This window comes from Triturus cristatus, chromosome 1_2 (assembly GCF_964204655.1).
Source record: "Triturus cristatus chromosome 1_2, aTriCri1.1, whole genome shotgun sequence".
Taxonomy (NCBI): domain Eukaryota; kingdom Metazoa; phylum Chordata; class Amphibia; order Caudata; family Salamandridae; genus Triturus; species Triturus cristatus.
Genome location: NC_140580.1, coordinates 672,173,955 through 672,194,550, shown reverse-complemented (window position 1 = coordinate 672,194,550; position 20,596 = coordinate 672,173,955). Strand labels below are relative to the sequence as shown.

Genomic DNA, 20,596 nt, shown 5'->3' with positions numbered 1-20,596 from the left:
AGCTAGTGCGTATGCTATGAAACTCTCTAGCCCATGTGCACTGTAACACCACCCCGTGAATATGTCATGCCACACTTGCCTTCACACGGGTTATATTGCCCCATCTAACGTGCCTTCCTCGATGCCTATGTTATAACGTACAGCACTATGCCTTACTTATTACAATCTGGGATCCATATCTTTGTCACAGTGTATATGCAACGTTATACTCCCCAGCACATATTTTATATTACAACTTTCGAGACTAGTTAGGTTACACAACACTGCCGTGTGCATATTACACTCCAAGGCGCATATTGCATAGCACGCGCTAGTTCCTGTGCTATCTCGCGCTCTCCAAAGAATCTGTCATTGCGCACAATGTATTGCATATTATATTTCACACCCGGTTCATCTTATATCACACTTTTTGGTGCATAGTTTATACTATACACTATATCTAGTTTTCATTTTCAAACATGCTCTCAGGACTATGTTCTATATACCACTGCGTTCACCTACCCTTTTCACGGGTATTACATTTTGCAATGGGGGTGGAGGGTCATGGGGTGTTTCTGCCAAGTGAGCCCGGAGACACAGTCACAAACGTCCTCTTCTTCCTGAATAAAAGTGAGATTATGCTGCATACTTGTTCATATTTTAAGTAGTTCACACAGACACACATTTTAAAAACAATAAAGTTCCTAATACCCACCTTCTCTGAAGAGTTAGTTTGCTGCCCCATCCACCTCCTTCCTATCCTCTGTTGTCTGAATCCATGGACTAGCCTCCTCCCTCCTGCCATGCATGGTCTGATGTGCTGCCACTGCCCTCCATTTAGCATGATGTACCAGTCCACTCCTCCTGCCCTCCATTGCCCAATTCTATGTCCCATAATTGACCTCCTGCTTAGCCTCTGTGCTTAGCTTGCTGCCCATATCATCCTTCCCCCTGCCCTCCGATGTCTTTGCAATATGCTCCTGCTCCATTCTTTTTGCCCACCATGGTCCACGGACCTGCCACTCCTATCTACTCTGAGTGTTCTGTTGAGCGGCCACTCCCCTCCCACTTACCTAGCATTGTCAGTTGACTGTAACCTGTCCCTGCCACCTCCATCCTGCCTGTCCACATGCCATGCCCCTATCCCCTTCCACCTGTCCTCCATGGTCCATTTTAGTGCCACACCCTTCTGCCCTCCCTGGTCTGTTGTGCTGCAACTGCTCTTCCTGTCTGCCCCGTGCGGTCTGTTGTGAGGCCCCTTCCCCTGAACTCTCTTGTCTGTGCCCAGGTCCTGACCCTCACTTCTATCCTCCTTGGTCCTTTCTGCATGCCCCTACACCCTCCTTCTTGCCCATCATAGCCATTGTGCTGCCACTAACCCTGCCGCTTGCCATGCATGGTCTTCTGTGCTGCCACGGCCCCTCCCACCTTCCCTGTGTGGTCAGCTAGCTGCCCCTGACCCCCTCCCACCTTCCCTCCATGGTCTGTGTGCATGTCGTCATAGCCTCACTGTTGTTCTCCATAGTGTGTCTTGCTTCTAGTGCCCATCCTGCCTGACCTCCATGGTCATCTTGCTGCTCCTGCCCTGTCCCCTTGCCCCCAGCCCTCTGTTTCCATGTGCAGACCCCTATTCCCTCCCTCCTGGCTTGTCTGTTCCATTGTAATGCCCCTGATCCGTCCCTCCTGCCCTTTATGGCTTGTTATGCAGCAGCTTTCTCTCCTGTCTGTCCATTATGGTCAGCTAGCTACCATTGCCTCTTTCCCCTCTGTTCTCTGTTGTCCATGTGATGGATTGTTGTGCTTCACTCCTGTCCTGCATGCCCTGTGTGGTATATTGTGCTGCTGCAAACCCTGATGCCTGCCCTGTAGGGTCAGTTTGGTACACCTCTCCATGTCCCTCCTGTCCTCTGTTATCCGAGTCCATGTCCCTACCCCAATTCCTCCTGCCTTCCGTGATCCAATGTACCATACTTGCGAACATTTTGAACTTGGTAAGAGGGAGAATTTGAAAAAAACCTGGGATATTGATTTTCCCCTTTAACTTACATTGAAAAAGAGGAGATTGTAGACAGGAGACAGATCAAAAAAATCCCAATTGAGCTTAAAAACATTGGATGTTTCCTGTCGGAATCAGGTCTGTTGGCATGTATGGTTGTACTACCACTGCCTCTTCCTTCTGCCCACAATGGTCTATTATATAGCCACAGCCTCTCTTGCCAGTCCTGTATTGTTGGTTTGTTGCCCCTGCCCCCCTTTCCACTGCCCTCCATAGTCTGTTGTGCTGCCACTGCCCTTTCTGCCTGCCCAGTGTGGTCAAATTGTTGCCTCTGCACCTCCTACCTGCCTTCAATTTTCAGAGTCCGTGCCCCTGGCCTCTGCCTCTCAACAGTGTCCTAATGAACAACTAGATTGCTAACATTCTATATTTATTACAAAGTGTGGGACGTCTGACGTCATCTTGATGTAATCAAAACTGTAATACCTAGAGCATTTCCTTTAGAAATTACATATATGAGAGGGTCTTATTTGCATCAAAATTATGGTTAGTGCTCTAAAAATCTTAAATGAGGACATATTTTCTGAGTTTTGAAATAGCGACAAAGCACTTTTAAATTATTTGTTATCTTTATGTTTTTTTATCCAGTTGACCACTTGATTAAATGTTGCACTAAGGGGAGAGGATGTGGTGTTACTTCCAGAGCTGCAGACTTTGCAACTGGGGAACCAGGTTGGAGTTTCTGCTTCAGCTCGACATTCTGTGATTCTGGTCAAATCACTTAATCTCCCCATGTCTACAACCAAAATGAATTTGTTCTTGTGTGATGTAACCAATGCTCATGTAAAGCACTCCAATACCTGACAAGACTATGTAATACTGCAAAAACACAAAAAATAAGTGTTTTGCACACTTCTGTCGTTGGGCTTCATGTGGGCTACATCTGGGTGATATTTGTGCTGCATCTGGGCTCTTTGTCTCTGGTGGCCATCTTGGGAGATTTATTTGTTATGAAGTTTCCTAATTTCCTCATTTACTGCAGTCTCCTCAGAAGGAAATGCTTTCAGTCTTTTACTTTGACTCCATCAAGAAGGTATTCAGATATGTCACACATTTGCCATAAATTCTGAATGTTAACACTCTAGTTGCTCATTAGATCACTGTGGTAAAGCTACTGCTCACCACGGAAGTCTGCTGCTGGTATTAAAAGTGCATGTTTCAGTCTGCATGTCAGAATGTTTTAATGAAATAGAAGAGGATTTGAGAAGTCACTCAAAATGTGCCCTAATTTTTCTTTCTTCAGCACTAATTATAATTTCTATGGCAAAATGAACCCCCTCATTGTGTTCCTTTTTAAATTAATTGTTTTAAGTGTTACCAGTTTATTCCAATCAAGATGGTTTCAGGTGTGCCATTCTTTTGTCATGAGTAAGACAGTACGCGTCCTAGTTGTTCCTAAGAACACTCTAGGACATTCTGTCATTGGGCTATACTCGGGCTACATCTGGGTGATATTTGTGCTACATTTGGGCTCTTTTGTCTCTGGTGGCCATCTTGGGAGACTTATTTGCTATGAAGTTTCCTAATTTACTCATTTACTGCAGTCTCCACAGTAGGAAATACTTTCAGTTTTTTACTTTGGTTCCATCAAGAAGGCATTCAGATGTGTCACACATTTGCCGTAAATTCTGAATGTTAGTACTCTAGTTGCTCATTAGATCACTAGAATAAAGCTACTGCTCACCAGGGAAGTCTGCTGCTGGTATTCAAAGTATATTTTTCAGTCTGCATGTCAGAATGTTTTAATGAAATACAAGAGGATTTGAGAAGTCAAAATGTGCCCTAATTTTTCTTTCTGCAGCACTAATCAACATTTCTATGGCAAAATGAACCCCCTCATTTTGTTCCTTTGCAAATTAAATGTTTTAAGTGTTACCACTTTATTCCAATCAAGATGGCTTGAGGTGTGCCATACTTTTGTCATAAGTAAGACTGTTAGCGCTCTAGTTGTTCGTTAGAACACTCTGGGACATTCTGTCATTGGGCTATGCTTGGGCTACATCTGGGTGATATTTGTGCTACATTTGGGCTGTTTTGTCTCTGGTGGCCATCTTGGGAGACTTAATTGTTATGAAAATTCCTAATTTCCTCATTTACTACAGTCTCCTCAGTAGGAAATACTTTCAGTTTTTTACTTTGATTCCATCAAGAAGGCATTCAGATTAACCCCGGGCGTAGCACTACGCTTCGCCCACGTAGTGTACGTAGCGCTGCCTGCTTCGCACTTTCCGAAGTAGGCGAAGCAGGTCAGCGCTACGCACACGCCGAGGGCGAAGCGTAGCTGCTTGCCACCCGCCACCCACCTCCCGCCTGCCCTCCTTTTAATAATATAAGCAATGAAAAATAAATTAAAGTAAGTCGACTTACCGTAAGCGCGGCGTCTCCGGGGATCCCTCTTTCTGTTTCTAATTTCTTCTGGCAAATGCGCATGAAGAAGTCACCAGGGAAGTCTGCTGCTGGTATTCAAAGTATATGTTTCAGTCTGCATGTCAGAATGTTTTAATGAAATAGAAGAGGATTTGAGAAGTCACTCAAAATGTGCCCTAATTTTTCTTTCTGCAGCACTAATCATACTTTCTATGGCAAAATGAACCCCCTCATTTTGTTCCTTTTAAATTAAATGTTTTAAGAGTTACCACTTTATTCCAACCAAGATGGCTTCAGGTGTGCAATATGTTTGTCAAAAGTAGGACTGTTAGTGCTCTAGTTGTTCTTTAGAACACTCTGGGAAGCTGCAGTAGAACACAAAGAAATCAACTGACAGTCTCTGCCCTTGTTGGATGTACATGTTTTACTGAGAATGTCAGACTTCATTCTCACATGACTGAGAAAGATAATGTGAATTTACAGAAAATATGCTCTCAGATTAGCTTATAGATCACCTTACAAACCTCTGTGGGAAAAGCATGAGAAAATAGTTTTCTCTCAAACATGATTCATGATATCAGAGCAGAAGGCTTTTTCACATTGTAAAATCACCTTAGAACACACCACAATTCCTAAAATAAGTATGGTACCATCAACAAATGATTGATAATGTAACTAAAGTCTTAAAACCTTCTATTAACTGCAATGCTTTTTAATGAGGTGCTATCATGTATATTGGTCCCAAGATGGCTGCCAACACCTCTTGGATGAAGTGCTGAGAGACAATCAGATGTCACGATGAGATATGTGGTTAGGCTCTGCCAGGCGCGTAACACCCATTGGACTCACAGGGCTTCAGCCCCCCCCGTCGTGTGTGGCAGCCCGGGATGAGACAGCTTCCCGGGCACAACACAGCCGCACCCGAGCACTTCACAGGTCTTTAAAAGACCATTTGCATGTTAATGAGGCCTCGCTGTTGTTTCACCCCTTCTAAGAGCCCCTGCAGCTCCACTCTGCCTATGGCTTAAAAGATTCAGCCCCCCCCGAAATTTTTTCTTAGCCCCCCCAGAAATTTGGCTCTAGTTGCGCCTCTGGGCTCTGCCCAGATATATATGTGATTTTGATTTTATTAGGAACTACTGAACGGATTTACACCATTTAACAGGGGACCGCAAGATTGAAGAGGAATTAATTCCCCAACTTAAAACATGCCACAGGGCGCGTTTGCACACGGCACCTCAGTCCCCGCACCCTTCCTTTACCATTGCACAAATATTCCTCTAAAATCAGCCGAACTACGAATTCTGATTTACTCACCTGTTATCAGGAGAGAATCCAGGGCTGCATCTTTTAGACCAGCAGAGACCCTGAAAAGTAATTCTAAGCGTACTTACCAGTAACTTGTATTTCCTTCCATAGGAATCAATTGTGTGGTTTTCAGCAGAAAAGTTTCTAAGTGTCCATTTTTGAAACGTAAAAATATTCCTCTAAAATCAGCCGAACTACGAATTCCGATTTACTCACCTGTTACCAGAAGAGAATCCAGAGCTGCATCTTTTAGACCAGCACAGACCCTAAAAAGTAATTCTATGCGTACTTACCAGTAACTTGTATTTCCTTCCATAGGAATCCATTGTGTGGTTTTCACCAGAAAAGTTTCTAAGTGTCCATTTTTGAAACGTACAAATATTCCTCTAAAATCAGCCGAACTACGAATTCCGATTTATTCACCTGTTATCAGGAGAGAACCCAGGGCTGCATCTTCTAGACCAGCACTGACCCTGAAAAGTTATTTTAAGCGTACTTAACAGTAACTTGTATTTCCTTCCATAGGAATCCATTGTGTGGTTTTCACCAGAAAAGTTTCTGTGTGTCTATTTTCACAAACTAAAAATATTCCTAAAAAATCGTCTGTATGACTTAAACACATTCTTTCAACTGTTTACAGGAGATTCACCTGTGCTGGATCCAGGATCCACCACTGAGTAAGAAAAAGTAATGATAACAGGACTTACCTGCTAAGTGAATTTTCTGACATAGGATAACATTGGTGATTCTATGTGAAAAATGTTCTAAGTGTCAACTTTTAAAATACAATAATAATCCTTAAAAATCACTACTGTAACCAAATCGCTTTTACTCAACTGTTTACAGGAGATGTCCAAGGACTGAATCTAGCATCCGGTCCTGTGGTTAGAAAAGTAATCCATAAAGTAACTAATTGCATTTGACTAGAAATTCACATTGAGCTCAATGTTGCTTTGTGTTTGAAATTGTGTTGCCTATTGCAACAACTGTAACTACTGTACTTAAAAGTCTATTGCCTATTTGCAAAGTATTTAAACTAAAGTAATTCATTCTGAGAAAGTATATTTTGTATTGTAATGTATAATGTAATTAAAAAAAATAAAATATCTAAAGATAAAGAGTTTAAACAATGTAGTAAGTCAGTATCAAAAAAATCAGTATAACAATTAATACATTAAAAATTGTCATTTACAAAACCTTTGAAATTCACTGAAAAACCATAGGTTTCAGGCCTGATACAGTTAGGAATTAGCATTTAAAAAACCTGTGAAATTCACTGAAAAAACAATAGGTTTTAGGGGTGTTATAGTTAGCTGGACATTTCACTCGAACAAAACCATTGAAATTCCTCCAATATAGTTAGTTGTACTAACTACATCTCGCGCGCCCGCAATCCACTGCTGATGATGTCATATATTACATCATTCATGACATGGTCAGTGACATCACTGATGACATCTCAAATGACATCAGTGTTCAGAGGCCATGCCCCTTTTTTACAACACTCTGCAACGCAGCTCCGTGGCACTTACTGGAGGTACCTGGTGGGCACCCTATGCACACCCTGAGCGCAACCTCTGCGCACCGTGCGCGCACCCTACCGATCACGCGCTGAATGCTAATTGGCTGTCAAGTGTTTGTCAACATTCGAGACCAGGAACTGTTGGCAGCCATTTTGTGCATTGGTAGACGCGAGGCTGAAGAAGTAAGGGAAATATGGGGCAGATTTTTGAAGCCTCGCGCCTCATTTACGCCGCCGTTGCGTCACTTTTGTGACGCAGCGGCGGCGCAAATCCTGCGCCATGGTGCGGGGTATTTATAACGTGACGCATCTGGGAGATGCGTCACGTTGTAAAGCCCTGCGCCACATGTAGGCGTTCCAGGGCAGGTGGGGGCGTTCCGGCGCAGGAACGCCTCCTAAAAGTGGCTGAGTGAAATCTACAAGATTTCACTCAGTCACTTTTAGGCCCATGCTGCGTCAAAACCCTGCGCCTGCTTGAAGCAGGCATAAGGATTGACGCATCATTGTACAGATAGGGCCCCCCAGAACATTGCTGGAGCTGCGTCGCGCTTGCGACGCAACTCCAGCAATGCGCCACTTTTACGGCACAGATGCGTCACGCATTTGTGCCGTTTTTGCCCCATGGTGCGCCGCATTATAAATGCGGCGCATCCATGGTGGCGCAGCTGTGGCGCATAATAATTGGCGCATCCCTGCTGATATGCAGGGATGCGCCAGTTAACATAAATCTGCCCCTAAGTGTGTAAAACATATAAAGGAGGCAGGGTAGAAATACTCTGACCCTCTAGACTTGCTTAGGGGGTCCCAAAATGACTCCCAGCACCCCTTTTTATTTTTTTAAATGACAAAATGCACGCAGGGTGCGCGGATCCGGACGTAAAAAAAAAAACATAATGAAACGTGGGCTACCACGTTTCCTTAATAATTAGCCCCCGGGGGGCCAAATCCCGGGGTCAAACACTGTAACATTTATTGGGGGGCCAGGAGCCCTCCAGCCCCGGGGACCGCTACCCCCAGGGCTAGAAAATAAATGGGTAAGGGGGCTGAACGCCCCCCCCCCAAGCCCTGGGGACCACAACCCCCCAGGGCTTTGTTTTTTGAGGGAGGGGGCTGTGTGGCCCCCCTCCTCGAGCCCTCGAGGGCCCTGGGGACCGCCACTCCCCAGGGCCGGCTCCTGCAGTGTCCTGGGGTGCCCACCCCCAGGACACTGTTGTTTGCTATGAGAGGGCGGGAATCTCCCGCCCTCCCATAGCAAACTTCGTTTGGATTTTGAAAGAGAGAGCAGTGAAACCTGCTCTCTTTTTCAAAATCCAAACTATAATGCTTTTCTACACGGGGAGCTGCATGTCAGCAGCTCCCCATGTGGAAAAGCAATGCCGGCTCCCGAAGGACCAGGGTAGCCGGCTGGGACCATGGGGGCGTTGGGGCTCCCCCCACGGTCCCCAATGTTTTTTATAAGCCCCGGGGGATGGGGTCCCCGGGGATAATAAAAATTAGTGATAGAGGCTATTTATTTATTTTTTACGGTAAAATTCGTAGTCGCGCATCCAGCGTGACTCTCAACGCATTGGGTGCACGACTCCTAACGCGTTGGGTGCATGATTTCTCGCACGTAGGGTGCGCGGTTCCTATCAAGTTGGATGCGCGAATCCAAGCATGTGTTTCGTTCTTGAGTGGCTCTAAAAAGAGCCGTTTTGTTCATTGAGAGTTTTTGGTACTTATAAGTAAGTGCCTATAGAGAGTCTAAAGTTGTTGAGGAAGACTCTGTTTCCTTCATCAGTAAAGTGTACACCATCTCTCCTATACACCTGTTGCATATTAAAAAACCCAGATTGTTATTGTAAATGGACCCCATTCTATAGTCTCAGAGAAAAGCAGAAACAGATTTAGTCACATGTTTCCTAGCTTTCTTAATCTGTGGACAAAAATGATTGGACCAGTTCCATTTCTGCCTTTGGCATATGTTAGAATAGACAAAGGCAGTTTGGGGAAAAAGTGAAATCATTTCTGCAAAGGTGTCCTTGATAAGCATTTTCAGACCTACCCCAGTCAAAGTTCCTAGGTCATTGCCACCACAGTGCACAATTATGAGGTCAGGGTGTTGGAGATGCTGAAAGGATTTTACCAATGGCATCAATTGGTGCCACTTTAACCCTCTCTGTCCAATCCATTTAATGTCTACATGTGGCAAACCTAGGTCTTTGTGAATGTCTTTGTTTTCTGCATACCTCTGGCTCCAGAAAATATAGCAGTGTCCCACAATCCACACTCTAAGCATCTTGAAGGGAGGTCTGGATGCACTCAGATGGTCTCTGTAAATGAAATGGCAGTTTGAAAAGTAAGATTTTTCTAAAATGGTGGATAACATGCAGTTTTGATTAAAGAAAAGAAATGATTGGTTGTTTGACAACGTTCTACACTGAAAACTAGGGTGTATGTTTCTGTTTTTTAAATGCATGATTCTTATTGGTTAACGAAAAATGATTGAAAGGAACATTATATATGATGAACTGATATGTTGAAAAGTCAAGCACACTTGCTGTTTTGATTAGCAACATTGTGTGCTGAACTTGTGACCTGTGTGCTCATTTAAGTGTTCTATGAACTGTTTCTATGGTAACAGGCAGAAGGCAGATAAGGGGTACGGTTCAAATTTATGTCATGTGGAAAGGGTTGAATTGTTTAACCAATAGAAATGTGTGTTAGCTTTTGAATTAATGTGGGAAGGAATGTGATTTGGTGTTTACATGTATATGTGTGCAAAATGAGAGGGAAACTTTGACATTCTTTGGTTTTGCAGACAGGTGCACAGTGCAGAGTTTCTGTATAAGAAAATCTGTTGGGTGACTGACATACTTCTTAATCTACAAAACAACTTGAAAGGTGAGTTATTTAATTGTGAGGGGATGTATGTGGTCTATTTTGATTTTAATCAGACTAATGTATTTCTCCTGCTAAAGTGCAGGGAGTACTTTTTTTTGTCTACAATCTTATTGTCAGTGTGTGTGCACGTAGAAACCATTCTGTGAAAAGCATTTGTGTTTTTCATGTGTTTGCAGACAGATAACTGTGCTGTTTTCAAGTTTTGGTAGAATTAGAAGCAGTCATTGTTTATGTATTTGCAAAATGAGTCATGTTTCTACACTAAAATGTATTACTCTTTCTAGATTAAGAAATGTGTTTTGGTACAATGCAAGGGACAGTGTTGTTTGTCTAGAATCACACAGTGAGTCTGTGTGCATTTAGGAATCATTTTGAGAGAAACATTTTGGTACTACTGTGGAGTAGAACATTTTCTGCAATGTGTGCAGTCACCTTACATCTTGTAGACTAGTAAATGTATTTTGTACAAGGGATAGTTGGTTTTCTACAATCACACTGTGAGTCTGTGTGCATTTGGGCAACTATTGTGAGAAAAGCATTTGGTAACATCATGTATTTGCTGGCAGATAACTGATTTAAAACCTGTTTTGTTGTCAAGTTTGAGTAGCATTAGAGGGCAGTCACTGCTTTTGCAATTGCAAAATGAGTCAGGCTTTCACAGTAGTGGGCAGTATTGAAATATGGAGAATGTGTGCAGTCACCTTACCCCTTCTAGACTAGTGATTGTGTCTTGGTAAAGTACAAGGAAGAGTGTTGCTTGTCTAGAATCACACTGTGAGTCTGTATGCATTTGGGAGCCACTGAGAGAGAAGCATCTTTGCATACACGTAACTGCTTAGAAACCTTTCCTGTTCTCAAGTTTTGGTAGCATTAGAAGCCAGTCATTGCTTATGTATTCGAAAATGAGTCAGGCTTCTAAACCATAGTGCAGTACTGAAATATGTAGAATGTGTGCAGTTAGTTTACCTCTTCCAGAGTAGTGAATGTGTTTTGGTAAAGTACAGGAGATAGTGTTGCTTGTCTAGAATCACAGTGTGAGTCTCTCTGCATTTGGGTAACCATTGTGAGAGAGGCATTTGGTAACATTGTGTATTTTCTGACAGATAACTGTTTTAAAACCTGTCATGTTGTCAAGTTTTAGTAGCATTAGAAGCCAGTCATTGCTTATGCATTCATAAAATTAGTCAGGCTTTGACACGAAAGTGCAGTACTGAAATATGTAGATTGTGTGCACTCCCCTTACCCCTTCCAGAGTAGTGAATGTGTTTTGGTAAAGTCTAAGGGATAGTGTTGCTTGTCTAGAATCACACTGTGAGTCTGTGTGCATTTGGGCAACCATTGTGAGAGAAGCATTTAGTTACATCATGTAGTTGCTGACAGATAACGGCTGAAAAACCTGTCATGTTGTCAAGTTTTAGTAGCATTAGAAGCCAGTCATTGGTTATGCAATCACAAAATGAGTCAGGCTTTCACAGTAGTATGCAGTATTGAAATATGTAGAATGTGTGCAGTCACCTTACCCCTTCCAGACTAGTGAATGTGTTTTGGTAAAGTCCAAGGGATGGTGTTGCTTGTCTAGAATCACACTGTGAGTCTGTGTGCATTTAGGCAACCATTGTGAGAGCAGCATTTGGGTATTTCATGTTTTTGCAGACAGATAACTGCTTTAAAACCTGATATTGTTTGTTTTCTAGAATCACACTGTGAGTCTGTGTGCATTTAGAAACTGTACTAAGAGAAGGATTTGGGTATTTCATGTGTTTGCAGATATATAACTGGTTAAAAACCTATCCTATTCTCATACTTTGGTAGAATAAGAAACCAGTCATTGCTTATGTATTTGTAAAATGAGTCAGGGTTCTACAATATTGTGCAGTAGTAAAATATGTGGACTGTGTGTACTTCGTTTACCCATTCCAGACAAGAAAATGTGTTTTGGTAATATGCAAGGGATAGTGTTTGTTGTCTAGAATCACACTGAGAGTCTATATGCATTTAGGGACCATTCTGAGAGAAGGTTTTGGGTGCTTCATGTCTTTGCATACACATAACTGGTTAAAAAACTCTAATCATTCAGTCAGTACCCAAGTACTCATGCAGTGAGCCAAGCCTTAGCACATGGATTGATTCAAACGCCTATCCACTATGCATGCAGTTCTCTAAACACCTACACACTTGTCTTTCACACCTTCAATACCCCAGTCAGTATCTATACACTCCAGCAAACACCCTGTTACTCCACTTGCACTCCTTCACTGATCCATTCAGCACCATGTACTAATCCATTCACTGCGCCAAAAACCAAACACTTAAAAGATGCACCCAGGCACTCTCCTTGCAGTACTCTAATGATTTAGTCAGTACCCAGGTACTCATGCAGTGAGCCAAGCCTTAGCACATGGACTGCTTCAAACACCTATCCACTATGCATGCAGGCCTCTAACCACCTACACACTTGTCTTTCACACCTTCAACTCCCCAGTCAGTATCCATACACTTCCAGCAAACACCCTGTCACTCCCCTTACACTCCTCCAGTGACTCATTCAGCACCATGTACTAATCCATTCACTGCGCCAAAACCCAAATCTTATCAATTCACCCACACACTCTCCTTGCAGTACTCTAATCATTCAGTCAGTACCCAAGTACTCATGCAGTGAGCCAAGCCTTAGCACATGGATTGATTCAAACGCCTATCCACTATGCATGCAGTTCTCTAAACACCTACACACTTGTCTTTCACACCTTCAATACCCCAGTCAGTATCTATACACTCCAGCAAACACCCTGTTACTCCACTTGCACTCCTTCACTGATCCATTCAGCACCATGTACTAATCCATTCACTGCGCCAAAAACCAAACACTTAAAAGATGCACCCAGGCACTCTCCTTGCAGTACTCTAATGATTTAGTCAGTACCCAGGTACTCATGCAGTGAGCCAAGCCTTAGCACATGGACTGCTTCAAACACCTATCCACTATGCATGCAGGCCTCTAACCACCTACACACTTGTCTTTCACACCTTCAACTCCCCAGTCAGTATCCATACACTTCCAGCAAACACCCTGTCACTCCCCTTACACTCCTCCAGTGACTCATTCAGCACCATGTACTAATCCATTCACTGCGCCAAAACCCAAATCTTATCAATTCACCCACACACTCTCCTTGCAGTACTCTAATCATTCAGTCAGTACCCAAGTACTCATGCAGTGAGCCAGGCCTTAGCCCACGGATTGATTCAAACGCCTATCCACTATGCATGCAGGCCTCTAACCACCTACACAATTGTCTTTCACACCTTCAATTGCCCAGTCAGTATCTATATACTTCAATAAACACCCTGTCACTCACCTTGCACACCTCCAGTGGCTCATCCAGTACCATGCACTAATCTATTCACTGTGCCAAAACCGAAAAACTTAAAAGCTTCACCCAGGCACTCTCCTAGCAGTAGTCTAATGATTCAGTAAGTACTCAGATACTCATGCAGTGAACCATGCATTACCACATGGACCGCTTCAAAAGTCTCTCCGCTATGCATGCAGGCCTCTAACCTACTATACACTTGTCTTTAACACCTTGAATTCCCCAGTCAGTATCCATACACTTCCAGCAAACACCCTGTCACTCACCTTGCACTCCTCCAGTGACTCATTCAGCACCATGTAGTAATCTATTTACTGCGCCAAAACCCAAACACCTATAAATTAACCCAGGCACTCTTCTTGCAATACTCTAAACATTCAGTTAATATCCAAGTACTAATGGAGTGAGGCAGGCCTTAGCGCATGGATTGATTGAAACGCCTATCCACTATGCATGGAGGCCTCTAACCACCTACACAATTGTCTTTCAGACCTTCAATTTACCAGCCAGTATCTATAAACTCGAATAGACACTCTTTCACTCCACTTGCACACCTCTCGTGACTCATCTGGCACTATGTACTAATCTATTCACGGCGCCAAAACCCAAAAACGTAAAAAGATTAACCCAGGCACTCTCCTTGCAGTACTCTAATGATTCAGTCAGTACCCAGGTAATCATACAGTGACCCAGGCCTTAGCCCATGAACTGTTTCAAATGTCTATCCACTATGTATGCAGGCCTCTAATCAGCTATACACTTGTCTTTCACACCTTCATACCCCAGACAGTATTCATACAGTTCTTGCAAACACCCTGTCACTCCCCTTACACTCCTTCAGTGACTCATTCAGCATCATGTAGTAATCAATTTACTGCTCCAAAACCCAAACACTTATAAATTCACCCTTGCACTCTCCTTGCAATACTCTAAACATTCAGTTACTATCCAAGTACTAATGGAGTGAGGCAGGCCTTAGCACATGGATTGATTCAAATGCCTAGCCACTATGCATGCAGGCCTCTAACCACCTTCACACCTTCAATACCCCAGTTAGTATTCATACAGTTCCCGCAAACACCTTGTCACTCCCCTTACACGTCTCCAGTGACCTATTCAGCACTATGTACTAATCTATTCACTGCGCCAAAACCCAACCAGTAATACATTTACCCAGGCACAGTCCTTGAAGTACTCTAATGATTGAGTCAGTATTGAGGTACTTATGTAGTGAACCCAGCTTTAGTACATGCACTGCATCAAACGTCTACGCCCGAATGCATGCAGGTCTCTAGCCACCTACATACTTATCTTTCAGACCTTCAATACGCCAGTCAGTATTCATACAGTTACCGCAAACACCCTGTCAGTCCCCTTACACTCTTCCAGTGACCCATTCAATGTCATGAATTAATCCACTGAGTGTACCAAAACCCAACCACTTATAAATTCAGCGAGACACTCTCCTTGTAGTACTCTAATGATTCAGTCAGTACACAGGTACTTATGTAGTGAACCTGGCCTTAGCACATGGAGTACTTCAAACATCTATTCACTATGCATGTAGGTCTCTAACAGGTACAAAATTGTCTTTCACACCTTCAAATGACCAGTCATTATCTATGAACTCCAATTAACACCCTGTCACTCCCCTTGCACACCTCTAGTGACTCATCTGGCACCATATACTAATCTCTTCACTGCGCCAAAACTCGAAAGCTTAAAAAGATTCACCCAGGCACTCTACTTGCAGTACTCTAATGATTCAGTTAGTACCCAAGTACTAATGGAGTGAGGCAGGCCTTAGCCCATGGACTGATTCAAATGTCTATCCACTATGCATGCAGGCTTCTAACCACCATCACACTTGTCTTTCACACCTTCAATACCCCAGTCAGTATTCATATAGTTCCTTCAAACACCCTGTCACTTCCCTTACACTCCTTCAATGACTCGTTCAGTACCATGTAGTAATTCATTTACTGCGCCAAAACCCAAACGCGTATAAATTCCCCCAGGCACTCTCCTTGCAATACTCTAAACATTCAGTTACTATCCAAGTACTAATGAAGTGAGGCAGGCCTTAGCACATGGACTGATTCAAACGTCTATGCACTATGTATGCCGGCCTCTAACCACCTATACACTTGTCTTTCAGACCTTCAATACCCCAGTCAGTATTCATACAGTTCCCACAAACACCCTGTCAGTCCCCTTACACTCCTCCAGTGACCCATTCAACATCATGTACTAATCCATTGACTACACCAAAACCCAACGACTTATAAATTCAGCGAGACACTCTCCATGTAGTACTCTAATGATTCAGGCAGTGCCTAGGTACTTATGTAGTGAACCCGGCCTTAGCACATGGAGTTCTTCAAATGTCTATCCACTATGCATGGAGGCCTCTAACCACCTTCACAATTGTCTTTCACACCTTAAATTGACTAGTCAGTATCTATAAACTCAAAAGAATAAACTAACACTCCCCTTGCACACCTCCAGTGACTCATCCGGCACCATGTACTAATCTATTCACTGCGCAAAACCCGGAACTTTAAAAGATTCATTCAGGCACTCTCCTTGCATTACTCTAATGTTTCAGTCAGTACCCAGGTACTCATGCAGTGAAGCATGCCTTTTCACAAGGACTGTTTGAAACAACTATCCATTATGCATGTAGTGGTCTAACCACTTTCACACTTGTGCTTCAGGCCTACTTTTCCACAGTCACTATGCATACACTTCAGCAAACAAACTGTGACTGCTGTTGCAAACCCATATTGAGTCTTTCAGTACCATGTAGTAATCTATTCAGTAAAGTAAATCTCAAACAACTGTGAATTCACTCAGTGTCTCTCCTTATAGTACTGTAATCATTCAGTCAGTAAGCATGTAGTCTTTCAGTGAGGCAGGCTTTAGGGCATGAACTGCTTCAAAGTAGTATGCACTATGCATGTAGTGGTCTAACCACCTTCACACTTGTGCTTCAGGCCTATAATTTCTTAGTCAGTATTTATATAAAATTTGTTTGTATAGTAATAGAAAAGTATAATATATAAAGATATTAATATACATTTTTTTGTGATTAATTTTTACAGATACTGTTTATTACCATTAAAATAGAGAAATCATGCCGGACAAAGTAAAAAAAATGAAAAGAACAGAAAAAGGACAGTTACTTGAAGAAAAATCAACCACAAGTATTGAATGAACAACATAATGTGGCTAAAAAGAAAAAATCTTCTGGTAAGATCACAAAGCAATTTATTAAAAATGTTTGTAGGACCAGACAGAATGTACAGAATGCTGAAACCTCTGAGAATGCTTTAACTAGAAAAAATATTCAAAATAATAGGAAAAGCAAAAAAGCAAATGGACAGTCAAAGGAGACGAATTATGGTAAAAGAAGACAAAATCAGTATAAAGAAATACGCAAAAAATGATTTTACAAGAGAGTAGTACATAATTTGCTGAAAGATGTGAAGAAATATAAAAAGAGAGCTCTATTTTATAAAAAGAAGAAGCATATTGAAACCATTGTTGAAAAGGCATTTGAAGTAAAAAGGAAACTATTCATTTTAGTATTAAACAGAATTCGATCACTAGATAAACCAATCCATTTAATGAAGGCCAAAAGAAAGGGGAAAAGAGTAATTAACAGAACACATTTTTGTGATTTTTTTGGGGTGAATGGAAACACAGTTCAAGTTCTGAGCCTTTCTTTAATGAAGAGAGTTATTTACAGAGCAATACTTTATTGTATGCAGTTGACACCAGTGGTCGAGGTTATGAGGTTAGAAATGGTTGTCCAATTGACAAAGATAAAATGGTTCAAAGAAATGCTGAAGAAGTGATAGCTGATGAAGTTCTAGGGAGACGTCCTAAAGACCCTGTGTACACTTGGGATTGCAATAGTATTTGTAGTGTACGACAAGAATCTATTAATAAATTATGCAGTTAACATATAGTAAAAATAGTGTTAAACAAAAGATTAAGGTGTTGCAAGGACTAGACCCTTACAGAGTGAGAAAAAATACTGGTTTGCAAGGTCAGTCTCTGTCTTGTCTTTCTAGGAAAGTTTGTCAAAGTGTTTTTCACCATTTCAGGATGTTGGCAGTACATCATACTCAAATGCGGAAGTTAGTGAGAAGATTGTATTATGCACAAAGTCCAGCACTAAAGATAAATGAGTTGAACAGTGCTCTTTTGCATGGGTCAGTATCAGATGTGAAGAAGGTTTGTGATGATACTGAGTTTTGTTACTTTGGTCCTCAGCAAGAGAGTGCAGAAACTGATACATTAGTAGAACAAAATGTTGAAGACAATGTAGAACCCGTAATTACAAAATATTTTGAGGATGAAATCACAAAGTTTAAGGTGATTTCAGGTGAAAGACCAAATGTTTCTTGTATTTGTTGTCGGCGAACTCACTATAAAAATCAGACTAGGAGTGTCAATCTGTATTTAAAAAGCGAAACAGAAGATAATGATAAGTGGAAGGAATTTGCAACTTATTTGTTGTCAGAGGATTGTTTTGATTTGGGATCTGAGCAGAGTATTTGTAAATATTGTTATAACAAATTAGATGAGAATAAAATGCCTGCTAGAGCTGTTCATAATAATCTAGAGTTGGTTGCTATTCCTCCAGAGCTGATAGATTTAAATACCTATGAGTCTATTCTCATTCAATGTGTGCACCCGTTTCAGGCTATTGATCGTCTGGAGCCTAAAACAGGTAAATTGCCTCCATCAGACTTACAAAGAGGATTGAAAGGAAGACTTGTGTATTTACCGTTAGATTTAAAGAAAAACATTGAAACTATTGGTGTAGACCGTGCAGAAAATGAACCACTAGTTATTCTAGTTAATGGTGTTCCTACTAAGAATAAGAAAATCTGGCAAGAGTTAGTGGATGTTAGAAAAGTGCAAAAGGCAACATTGTATCTGATAAAAAATAATGAGTACTATAGAAATGTGTTTATAGGAGAAGAAGAAATAGATTTAACAGAATATACTGAAACATTAAGTGGACAAATTGAAAAAGTGGACATGTCCAGATGTGAAGAAATCTATTAACATTACAGTGTACATCCACTTCATTCCAAAGAACTGATAGGGAATACGATTGAGTTGTTCCAAATGAAAAAAGCAAAAGGAAGTCCCATGAGTGTATGGGAAGAGAGCTTGGAAGCTCGTTGTTTCCCACAGTTGTTTCCAACAGGAAAAGGTGGACGATATGATGAGCGTCCTGTGCAGATTCCTGCATCTGAATATCGAACAACAAGATTATATGCAGAAGATCCAAGATTTCGACAATGTATCCCTTATATGTTTCATCTTCTGTTTGAAAGTGACTTGTCTGGACTTTCATATGCAGTAACTCACATTTTAAAAACTGGAATGCATCTGCAAAATGTAACTGCAAAGGATTTTATGGATAAAGAGCATCAGAGAGATGATCATTTAGAATCTCAGTTGATTAATCTGATGGCATGTCAGCGTGGGACTAATGAATATTGGTACCGTCGTCATGGAGAACTGAAATGTATGCTACGGAACTTAGGAACTCCTACATGGTTCCTTACACTAAGCTGTGCTGGGATGATTTACTTGAATTTCTTTGAGAGGCAAATTCAAATATAAAAAATATTGAATACAAGACACCTGGAGAATTGTGCTCTTTTGATCCTGTTAATGTATGTAGATATTTCAATCATAGATTTGAAGCTATGATGTCTTTCATCTGCAATAAAAAGAATCCTCCTCTTGGATAAGTTGTGGATTTCTTTTGGAGAAAGGAGTATCAAGCAAGAGGTGCTCCTCATATACATATGTTGTTATGGATCAAGGACGCCCCCAAATTTGGAACAGATTCAGATGATACTGTTTTGTCTTTCATTGAAGAATATTCCACATGTGCTGTACCCAATAGCAGAGAAGATAAAATCTTAAAACAACAAGTCTTACGATTCCAAAGCCATAGATGTGGAAATACTGTCGACATAAGTACAAGTCTAAGGATAAGTTCTATACCAAATGTCGTTTTGCATTTCCACGTCCTGTATTATCTAAAGGAAGAGTCAACAGTTTTATAGCTATGCGACATACCATCACAAGAAAGTCTCCGAAAAATACCTACAACTTCAGAAGAAGTGAAGAGTCAAAATACATAAATGACTACATTCCAGTTATTTTATCCATGTGGAACGCTAACATGGATATTCAGTATGTTGCGGACAATTCCATTGCTGTTGCACGATATGTAACGTCCTACATTACTAAATCAGAAAAGACGGAATTGAAAGAAATGTGGGAAGAGATTTCTCACGAGAAGACTCTAAGTAAGAAATTATACAGTTTCAGCTTGAAGATGTTATCGCATCGAGAAATTGGAGCATATGAATGCTCAGATCGGTTATCATCTGCAAGTCTATACTCCACAAGTAGAAGAATCATTTGGGTGAGTCTAGGTCTTGCAGCAATGCGAAATCGAGTACTGAAGTCTGTTCAAGAAATTGAATATTTAGCAGAAAAAGAACCAGAAAGTACAGATATTTTGAAAACGAATATGTTGGACACATATTACCCAAACAGAAGTCATCATCTTAAGAACATGTGTCTCTATGAAGTGCTGCAAAACTACACTTTTAAATGGAATACTACAGAGACCATTAATGATGGAAAATATGCAGTGACTGGTTTCGAAGGATGTTTGGTGAAACAAAGGAAAGGAAATTTAATTAATCACAGGAAACTGAGTTGCGACACTGCTGATAAAAGGGAATTATACTATTTAGCCCTTTTGCAAATGTTCAAACCGTGGCGTTCAGAACTGGAAGTACTTGGAGATTTTCAGAGCTATGAAGATTCATTTAATGCTTGTAAAGATAGCATACAATGTAGTGCTTTTGCAAATTATGTGAAAATGTTGAATGATGAAATTGATCAAGAAGCTACAATTGCAGCTGAGATTGCTAGAGACAGTTCTCAAGACAGTCAAAGTTCTGCTGCACTGAGTCAAGATCCACTAGGACAACCAATTGTTGAAAATGAAATAGTGATTGCCATGAATGAGGTGGAAACAGCAATGCATCAAGCTAA

General features: G+C 41.5%; 1 long non-coding RNA gene across 1 annotated transcript in view; it reads right to left on the bottom strand.

Moving 5' to 3' along the window:
* The window catches only part of LOC146867833 (uncharacterized), a 129,280-nt gene that overhangs the window by 15,018 nt on the left and 93,666 nt on the right, over window positions 1-20,596 (bottom strand). Inside the window, exon 2 of the long non-coding RNA XR_014966145.1 lies at window positions 4,403-4,517. This is a non-coding gene — a long non-coding RNA (uncharacterized LOC146867833). The remainder of the gene's footprint in view (window positions 1-4,402; window positions 4,518-20,596) is intronic.